Source organism: Magallana gigas, chromosome 9 (assembly GCF_963853765.1).
Source record: "Magallana gigas chromosome 9, xbMagGiga1.1, whole genome shotgun sequence".
Classification (NCBI taxonomy): Eukaryota; Metazoa; Mollusca; class Bivalvia; order Ostreida; family Ostreidae; genus Magallana; species Magallana gigas.
In genome coordinates this window covers 15,371,815-15,382,221 of record NC_088861.1, presented here as the reverse complement: position 1 = coordinate 15,382,221, position 10,407 = coordinate 15,371,815, and the positions used below count along the sequence as shown (strand labels likewise).

General features: G+C 32.3%; 1 long non-coding RNA gene across 1 annotated transcript; it reads right to left on the bottom strand.

Annotated features, from left to right (window-relative positions):
- Nucleotides 1-248: 248 nt before the first annotated feature.
- On the bottom strand, nucleotides 249-9,518 carry LOC136271226 (uncharacterized). Its single transcript, XR_010709118.1, has 3 exons — nucleotides 9,447-9,518; nucleotides 8,057-8,272; nucleotides 249-471 (listed from the first exon to the last, which is right to left on the bottom strand). It is a non-coding gene; the product is annotated as an uncharacterized lncRNA (long non-coding RNA).
- Nucleotides 9,519-10,407: the final 889 nt, after the last annotated feature.

The following is a 10,407-nucleotide window of genomic DNA, read 5'->3' as shown; positions in this document are numbered from 1 at the left end:
ATTAAAATATCTGACGCAAAAGAAGCTTATTTTAATCATGTTAGAAGTAAACGACAGATAATGGTAAATACTGCCGTTAAGCAAAAAAAACCAAACATGCTCGTAATCGGCTGATTTAAATTTATAATTTAACTGTTCGTTTGTGTTAGAAAATTTACGCAAAAAACAACAAATCGAAATTATTATTTAAATCTATAACTAGCAAAATAAGTAAATAAATAATAAAGGAAGAAATAAAGAAAGCCAGGGTTTTTGAATCAGATATAAAAGTTATGTTATTAGCTTCTGTGATTGTTATTTTCTAGTTTTCTATTACTTTTCACATAACTTGTATATAACAATATCTGTCATAGAAAGATTGATAATTCCTTCTAACTTGAATCAAAATTATTGCAGAATACTTGTTTGTTAAAGTGAACACGGATTACTGTATCTTGCCGCCATGACATCTTTATCTGTTGTTCTCTGTATCTGAATTAATGAAATGCATAAGATTCCGACAGAAAAAAAAATACATCGCTAAACTGTTGATAAGGAGAAATAAAAGTCAACAAGGTTCTCTAACTTATATTTCTTTTTATAAAAACTTCCTTGAAAAGATATTTTCGTGCTAACTGATGAACTATAAAGATAGGGAAACCACTACTTTGTATAATAGAGAGCAGGAAATTTTTTAATATAGACTAGTGTGAGATTATTTCTCGAAAAAAGTCTAATCGATGATAGAGTTTCCGGAATAAAAGCTGGCTTTTGGAGTACTCTAATTAATGTTAGCTACAGCATTCCTTTTCTAATATTATTATTAATTTTAGCCTCTTAATCGCGGAAAGATTCAATCGGAGGGAGATAAGTCAAGTACTGTTTTGTTATAAGTGCAATAGCTTATATTAGGAACAAGTTAAAAACCGTGCGACATCTTAATTGGTTCTTTAGTGTATCCCCCAGCCGGCAACAAACTCATGACCCTCAGCTTCGAGGTTGTGATATGTGCTTCTCTTATGCTTCGACACCCGTTGATAAGAGAAAGACATATTTTGTTATGAATTCAATTTAAATATTAAAGGATAAAAAGAACAGAATGCGATCCTCGAGATCGCTGTGGTTATCTTTCTTTGGTACACAAAGTTGTACCCGGAAGTAAATAGAAAAAAAAACTAAAATAAATCTTGTTTACGTGGTACGATTTTATTAATTCTAGCTTAACGCTTTAGCCAACTTATTTCTGTCTTCTCCGGCAGAATTATGAGTTATTTACATGTATAAACTTTAGTAAACAAATAGCACACATACCAGTTTTATGAAAGACGTTAGCACATGTATGCTAAAAATGACAAACACTTAAAACTTCTCTGTACAAATTCCATTTTATTATCTAACAAAGGTATGCGTTGTAAAACAATAGCTATGTTTAGTGTATGTTTGATAATAGAAAATTCAGTAGTTTTCTTTTTTTAGCGACATTTTCGTGGAAAATATCTATGTCCAAATCTGTTATCAAAACAAGATTTAAACAACCTGGTAATGCTTGATTTTGCCCTTCTCATAAAGATTCATCCCGATATCGAATTGGTTATGATTTTAATACGACTATGCTATTTTTGCTACAAATAACGTTAGTAAGTTAGTTCAATGTGTGCAGTTTCCCCAACAGCTGTCAGAGGTTTGCGTGTGCTTATAAATCGATGTATGATATGCATCTAAATACATCCAAGCAATTAGGGGACGAAATCAACCGGATTTTTGCTAACACGCTAATTGGCGCATGGAATTTGTTTTGTGTTTTTTTTTTTTTTTTTTGGTCAACATACAAAATTGTTGTTGTCTGCTTCGAATATTTATTTGAAAATTAACCAGTTCTACTAATGTAAAGAAAGAAAAGTGTATAATTTTTCATGATAATTGGTTTGTATGGAAAATTATTTGTTTCTGAAATGGTGAAAAAAAATCGTAAGTAATATTATACATTTGCAAATGTTACATTTTAGGTCAAAGTTCACAAAAAATCATACACATGAAACAGATGAAAAATAGTCTTATTTTTAAAGTGATTTAAATGAATTTTAAATGTATTTTAAGTGGTGATTTGTAAATTTTATCAAATGAATGATTTGCGGAATATAATAAAGAGCTAGAGCCACGAAGCATCAAAATGTGCCTTAAAATTTTCACAAAACTCAAGTTTGAAACAATACAAATTGTAATTACTTATAATGTAGGGCACAATATTCTGCATCTAGGCATATGAATTTTTTTCACTTCGGCCCCACCGTTTAGCACATGCGCATCATCAAACATACTATGATCGTTAAAAATAGCTGAAAATTGTAGATTTTACTGCAGTATTTCCCAATTTTGAATGTGGCCACACTTGAGTACCTCTTTGGAACTTTTAAAACTGAGAGATATTGCATAAATGCTTCTGCCTGCAAAATTTCGTAGAGGTACTCAAGTGTGGCCAATGTGTATTTTACAAATTTTGAAAATTTTAGTAACAGAAAATAAAACAGACCACTCTATTTTAGGGTAATTATTTGCTTCCTTTTTATTGAAATAGCAGAATTTAATTCATAATGATAAAGAATTATTTGTGATTATTTACAAAATCCTTATTTTATTAAATATTTGAGGAAGAATTGCATATAAACTGAACTTTACCATGTTTTATCTAGTAATTTTATACTGTGGATTCATGCTTACAACGTGCATCATCAATGACGTCATAGTTTGACGTTTGCGACGTCAGTTGAATCTGTACATGGATTCTTGAGTTCTTTCAGTATTTTGCCAATAGAATTTACCAGTAAAGTCTGCATTTTTAAAAAGCATTATTTCTATGTACCACGGTAATATTCAATTTCAGTAAAGTATGAGATACATGAACATTGCTAACAAACAGAAAAAATTAAATTGGCAAAGTTAACATTGTACGTACGTAAGTAAATATATTCATATACATGTACCTTTATAATTTTAGAATAAGCGATAGCATGTATAAGTAGCTAGTTGTGGGTTTTTTGTCAAACGGTGAAATGCATTAAACGAAAGGAAAGATGCAAGCGATTTTTTTTTTTTACACAAGTACGTGTTCCTGAATACCGCGGGAGAAAGACAGTCGACATCACGTGTAAACATGTAGGCCTACATATATGATAAACTTAACTTATTCCGTCAAAAAACCTGATTATTTAATTCCTAAGTACAGCTGTAATTGAATATTAAGCCATCGCCCCTTGTATAAAAACATTTTGCCAATGCATACGTCTTTTCTTTATCAGCCACTGTTGATCAGTGTTGATTCGTCGCGTGGTCAATGTATTTCCGGTGAACCGTTACATGCAGTTACACTCCTTTCTTAAAAGATCGATTGTGTCCGTTTCGATGAAGACGGCTTTTGGTAAACACAGCTTAGAATACTTTATTAGCATGTGCACTATATAGAAGTCTAATCCTTATTGCGATGTCTTTGTTGATCATTTGTCCAATAAAATAAAAAATACACCCTAAACGTGTGAACATCGGTGACTTACTTTTGCCTATAAAATTCTCGATTGAAATTATCTTTGATCAATTTATGCGTTAAATCTTATTAAAATTTTTCTTGTATTGCATATAAAAATAAATTCAGATTGCCGGGCCCTTTCTTTAAAAAAAAAAGCGATGAGTACAGAGAGATTTAAAACGGTATTTGTTTCCATTCAACCACCCCCCCCCCCTTCCCTACCCTCTGAAAAAATGGATTTACGGCCGGGTTCATTACAAATCTATACAAATGATAACACAAATTCTACATGCTTGCTATGAATTCGACTTTTCAAGACAATTTTACGACATTATTTATGTGCTACTGCTTGATGTTTTAAATAAAAATGTTCATTTTAACCTATCTTCGCTTCAAAATAGTAAACCCACATTCTCTCTCTCTCTCTCTCTCTCTCTCTCTCTCTCTCTCTCTCTCTCTCTCTCTTACGGATAGCTTATCACTTGGAACAATTCTCAAAAGACATGAATATCACTAGAAAAAATGAAATGTGAATGAATAGACGTTATGGCATTTATAAGGAATAATTAACTCATGAGAATATTTTTAAAGAAATCGATATTCTTTTTTCAGTTAATTAATGAACATTAAAACACTGCTGTAATGTCATTCCCTTGTTCCAGCAGTCAAAATTTTTACTTGTGACAGTCCGATTATTAAAGAGCTTCTTAATAATACTGTTATTCTTTAAAATCGGGCTGTCTCAGGAATCAACAATGATATTCAATGGAGTGATTTAAGTACTATATATGCCTCAAACACTTCTGTATGAAAAAATATCACTGTTCTCGGCCCTATAACGGGCCTCGAAACTGTTTTATATTATTTCATACAGAACTGCTTTCGGCATACTAGTATATCCATTACATATACACAGTCGCTAAAAGGTTTTATTTTTCACTTGAACAGTTCGTGAACGGTGAGCGCACAGTGAGTGCACTCTAAACGAACGCGGTGAGTGCACACTGAGCCGAATTTGGATAACGCTTATGAACGGTGAACTGTGAGCAAACGCAGAGCGCAAACGCAAGCACAAAGTGAACGTTGAACGATATATGTACTCTATGTGAACGCAAGATAAACGATTTATTCGGAGTGCCCTGGGAGGTAATTTTCGTTGGTAATCAGGAAATAATAACAATAAACTACATGTTTGTATTGTTATAAGCCTAAATATAATATTATCTGACTAAACAATAAGTGAACACAAAACGAACGCAGTGAGCGCAAGGCGAAATCTTTGTGAACGCACGGTGGGCGTTTTGTGAACGATGAGCGGGAACGGAGCGGAGAGCGCAAGTGAACGCAAGGTGAGCGCACATGAACGCACGGTAAGCCCACGGAAAATGGGAAAATAAAACATTTCAAAGGATTGAACCCTGGCATCTAACTGCTGTAAAGCACCAGGATTGGGTGATAATATTGAAGCCTTGAAACAAGTAAAATAATCATGAAAATAATGTACACAGACTTTTACAGTAATGCATCAAAATTCGAGATTACATATATCTCTATTAAATTCAATTACCGTATCTCTGTCATATTTATATATTTAATTTTAATAATTTGTTATTACATTGGTAGAATTCAATGATTAATCCTCAGTTATACACTGCGCATCATCAGCATTACTTCAGGCCGTTTCAAATTGCAGAAAAAAGAACTTTTAACACACCGACATATTTAAATGTACCGCTGTTATATTGACCTTCAGCACTGGTCCCTGTAATATTTTTGAAACTTTATTGTAAAAAAGCTTTTCATGGTATTTTCATCAATAAATTGATTTTCATAAATTAATTATAATGTCTACATGATAATTTTATTTGTTTTTTGTTTATTTCATTAGATTCAAGTCATACGTAGTTTTATCATTTCGTGACGTTACTTAACAAAAATGACGTCTGTTCTACATTTTTCATCAAAACAATGCCATATTGTAAACTCCGTTTATAAAAAAGTATGATAGATATCGAAAAAAGAAAAACAGTTATGAAAAGCTAAGATTCTACCCTATATTATACCAAAATATGGTAATTTTTAATGATAGGGCAATTTTTGATGCTTCGTGGCTCTAGCTCTTTGTTAATATATTCCATATATTCATAATTGATTTGTTAAGGTATCACAGGACGAAAAACCACCTTTAAGCAAGTCCTTAAAGGTGGCTGAAAGGTGACTTAAAGGAGCTTAAAGGCTATACGACCTTTAAGCCGCCTTTAAGTCACCTTTAAGCAAGTGCTTATAGGTCCTTAATGTCCAAACTTCTTTAAGCCACCTTTAAGCCACCTTTAAGCCACCTTTAAGCATCTTTAAGTGGCATTTACGCTCTCTTTACACTGCCTTTACACTGTCTTTAAGTGGCCTTTAAGTCAATATTGATCAAGCTGAACAATAAACACATATGTTAAATGCAAAAGCTCTTTTATAGAGATGGAAGGGGGTCATCCGAGTGATAATATAATTTCCAAGGAAGGGGGAGGGGGGGTGTTCCAGGCGGTTTTAATCGTCGCTCCATTAAACAAAGATCGCTATCATCAGCACCGCTCCGATGGACACAGATTGCCGTTATAAAATTCTTTATAATTTTTGGGGGGTTTCAAAATTATTGTAGGGATGAGCGCAGTCTCTGTATCTTAATATGTGCAAAAAACTAATTAAAGTATGTTTGTTTCCTATTATAAATTAATCGGTGAAAAAAATCTCTCTCTCTCTCTCTCTATTTCTCTCTCTCTCTCTCTCTCTCTCTCTCTCTCTTTCTCTCTCTCTCAGTTCATCCGGTTATTAAACAAAATAAAGATAATGAACCAAAAATGCATGAATTAATTTGTTAATCGGTTTAAGGTTTGTTTTTTTTTTTTTCAATTTTCATTATTTCTAACTCTAGATCTGCTAGATACATGTTAAAGATGAAAAGACTCTCAACTGCCTTTGTTATATCGGGCAGGATATTACTGCTTTGTTTGTCTAGACATAGTTTTGTTCGTTTGTGTATATCTAATTAGAGTCTATTGTTTGTACAACTTAAGAAAACTCCTGGAACTAACACAGAATATACAAGATATACACAACAGTTGTGTCGTGTGCCCAGGTGCATGTTTGTGTATATCTATTTAAAGTCTATTGTTTGTCCAACTTAAGAAAACCCCTGGAACTAACACAGAATATACAAGATATACACAACAGGTGTGTCGTGTGCCCAGGTGCACGTCAGGGTTTCTAAAGGCGTTGAATTTTAGTATGTACGAGTATACGATAAGTCTAGTGAATAAAAGTTAATTTACATTTGTAATTCATTTTCAAAGTATTATTTCCTAGCTCTGGGTTTCAAAGATGTTACGTCTACAAATTAACGATACATGTATGTAAGAGTAAAATCTTGAGGCTAATTAATTAATGTACCGGTGATCATAAATAGGGGTTGATTATTTAAATATATGTATAAGGGTAAATATGTCAAATATACCCGGCCTGGCACATCATACAATTGTATGTACAAGTCATTTGCAATTGCCACATGCAGTAAATACGTCACCAGTAATTGGTAATTTTGTTTGTTATAGAATTGATAGTTTATAAATCATGTACATACAATTACATGTAAATATTTAAACATATTGGAACGGCGCCGCGATCATGAAAACCTGGAAATTGCGGGAAATTGAACAAATACCCTAATAGTATCAATGCATTTAATAAAAGAAATGATTTCATTTTCTTTCTTACATTTTTATAGCTATAAAAAAGATGAACGTATATCTACTCGGTTTAAATTTATTAACTACATGTCAGAAAGCCTACTATAGTGAACCTAACGGTTTCCATTTAGGTATAATATATTTTTGTTCACTGAAGACCAAGTTCCATATTTCATTCTAAATACATGCATGCATGTAATTTATAAATTAGATATAATTGATTGTTACAAACTGAATGGTTTGTCAAAATCTTTTTAAGTAAACACATTCAATACAGTGATTCAATATCCACTGATATATACGATATAAAAACGCTCATATATATGTAAGTTGCCGTGGCGCAGAGGATGCGTGGTGATGCTAGTTAATTAAGGGTCCCGGGTTCAATTCTCGCCGTGGCCGGTTTTTTATTGTGTTTTTTTTTCATTTTTCTTTCTAGAACAAAAACCGTTTTAATACCTTTTCTTTCATAAAGTTAATACATTTTGTTGGAAATTAAGCACAACATTGAATTAAATTTTTTTAGTGGCTTAAAGGTGGCTTAAAGGTAGCTTTAAGGTGGCTTAAAGGTGGCTTAAAGAAGTTTGGACATTAAGGACCTATAAGTTGTCCTTAAAGGTGGCTTAAAGGTGGCTTAAAGATAGTCTTTAAGCTGCCTTTAAGCCATCTTTACGCTTTCTTTACGCCACCTTTAAGGAACACATATAGCTTAAAGGTAGCTTAAAGGTGGCTTAAAGATCGTCTTTAAGCTACCTTTAAACACCTTTAAGCTATCTTTAAGGAGGACTTAAAGATGGTCATTCATCCTGTGTATATTTACAAATCATTTCCTTAGTATCATCTTGAGTCGACTTCTTTGCCGCTGTTGTTGTTGATTGTGATGGTATCTTTGTTGATAATTATGGGGATGAAGTTTTTATTGTTGTTGGTGTTGCTGGGGATGTTGATTTCCCTGTTGGAAATACTGTATACGATCCTCATGTTTTTGTTCCTGATGGAATATCACATAATACACTGACATATCCGCCTTTACCACCTGAAAAGACACCATCATATCTATCTATCTATCTATCTATCTATCTATCTATCTATCTATCTATCTATCTATCTATCTATCTATCTATCTATCTATCTATTGTTCCTGTCAGGGAATTTCACTCTTGTTGTTATCATTCACTGTGGGCAGGTATATGTCAATATGAGAGTTATTGTAATATTTGTGCTTGATTATATATATATATATATATATATATATATATATATATATATATATATATATATATATATATATATATATATATATATACATGTAAGTTGAAGTTTTCGATTTTTAAAGCTGACGATGTGCATAATACTAGAGTCGTGAAGTTGCTATCGCGCGTTATTCAATTTGTATGCACACATTGTTGCAGTTATGAGACCACATCTTTCAAAAAACAATGATTCAATGCTTAAATATCATATTTTTTATTCCTAACAAAAACTATGTTAGTTGAGTTGTGTGTGTTACAACTAAAATTGTTTGTCACAATGCACTCCACGGTAGTATGTTATTGAAAAAAATGTGTGTTCTTTTGTACATTTTTTTTTATATTTGAAGTTGAACAATCAAATACATTTGTATACACTAAAGTGATCATAACAGCTTTGAGAAAATTTACTTCAAAACAAAATCTCTCCTTGGGGAGAGAGAGAGAGAGAGAGAGAGAGAGAGAGAGAGAGAGAGAGAGAGAGAGAGAGAGAGAGAGAGAGAGAGAGAGAGACAGAGAGAGACAGACAGACAAAGAGAGAGAGAGAGAGAGAGAGAGAGAGAGAGACAGACAGACAGACAAAGAGAGAGAGAGAGAGAGAGAGAGAGAGAGAGAGAGACAGAGACAGAGTAGATTTGTACATTTTAATATTGCATGGCCAACGTGAAAACTACCGAGCAGTATTTGCACTTTTATATTTAAAACACTAACAGCAATTCACTGTGAAATATACATTTCATGACAAAATCAACTTTTTCTTTTTTATCTATTATACTGTCAAATAAATCTTGACGCATTTCCTCCAAATACTAACAACGGTGCATGTACAGACACATCTAGATCATTTTCATGACAAAAGTCGGTTGAAGTGTAAGAAAACAGGAAGATAACGAATTTCAAACTAACTATTAATGTTTAACGTTGTTTTATACTAACAGACTAATTTCTATAAAAACTCACCCTTTGTTGTCACAAGAAACACACTAACCATAAACATACATAGACTATCCTCCATTTTACATGCAGTATGACTAACTAACTAATGAGGAAGGAATAGATAATATCAGGCATGTACAAACTCAACCAGATAAAAAAAAATAGAGTTGATTTGTATGTCATTTTGTTTTGATATGTGTGAAACATAAACGTGCATGTTAGAAACCACAGGCCGCACACTGTTGATTTTATGAGAATAATGCTGTGTCAACGCTTACAAAAACATTCCTTACATTCTTGATCTGATTCAAAATATGTATTAAATATGCATTACCTATCAGTATTGTTTTTCACATTTGTTAATATTCAGGAATCAGTAAACTGATGGTTGCAATAAAAAATGTTCTTTTCATTCAAATATCTAGATATCAAAATGAATGTTAATTTAATTAAAAGTGTGTTTGCAAAATCCCGCGTGTTAATGATGTTTTAACAATAATTTCTTAAATATTATTAATAGCAAGTTTTTTAATGTTTATAATTAGTATGAAACTTTACTCTACAACTGGGGTTATATTACTTCTATTCTAAAAGTACTTGTTGCCACTTAATTAGAACACAGCTGGATAGGAGCAAAAGGATGTTTTGTATCTAATAATTGAGGAATATTTAAGTAATAAATTAGAGCGCTTTTACTAAAGAACCATTCGACGTCTTACAATGTAATTCCCATACTTATTTATTTCAAGACGATTTACATCCTGTTTTTTTTTTCACAATATAACCAAGTGTTCGTTTTGTAAAAAAAAATACTAATAATCTTGATAACAGACGCACACTCAGATTATGAGTGAGTGGTGAATCTCGCCATTCAATGGTAACAACATCCTCTTACATAGAAAGGAAAGACATGCATTTGTGGTGTTTTTATCTATAGTATTTTTAAAGAAAACAAATATCATCAAAGACATATGTTTACAGAGAT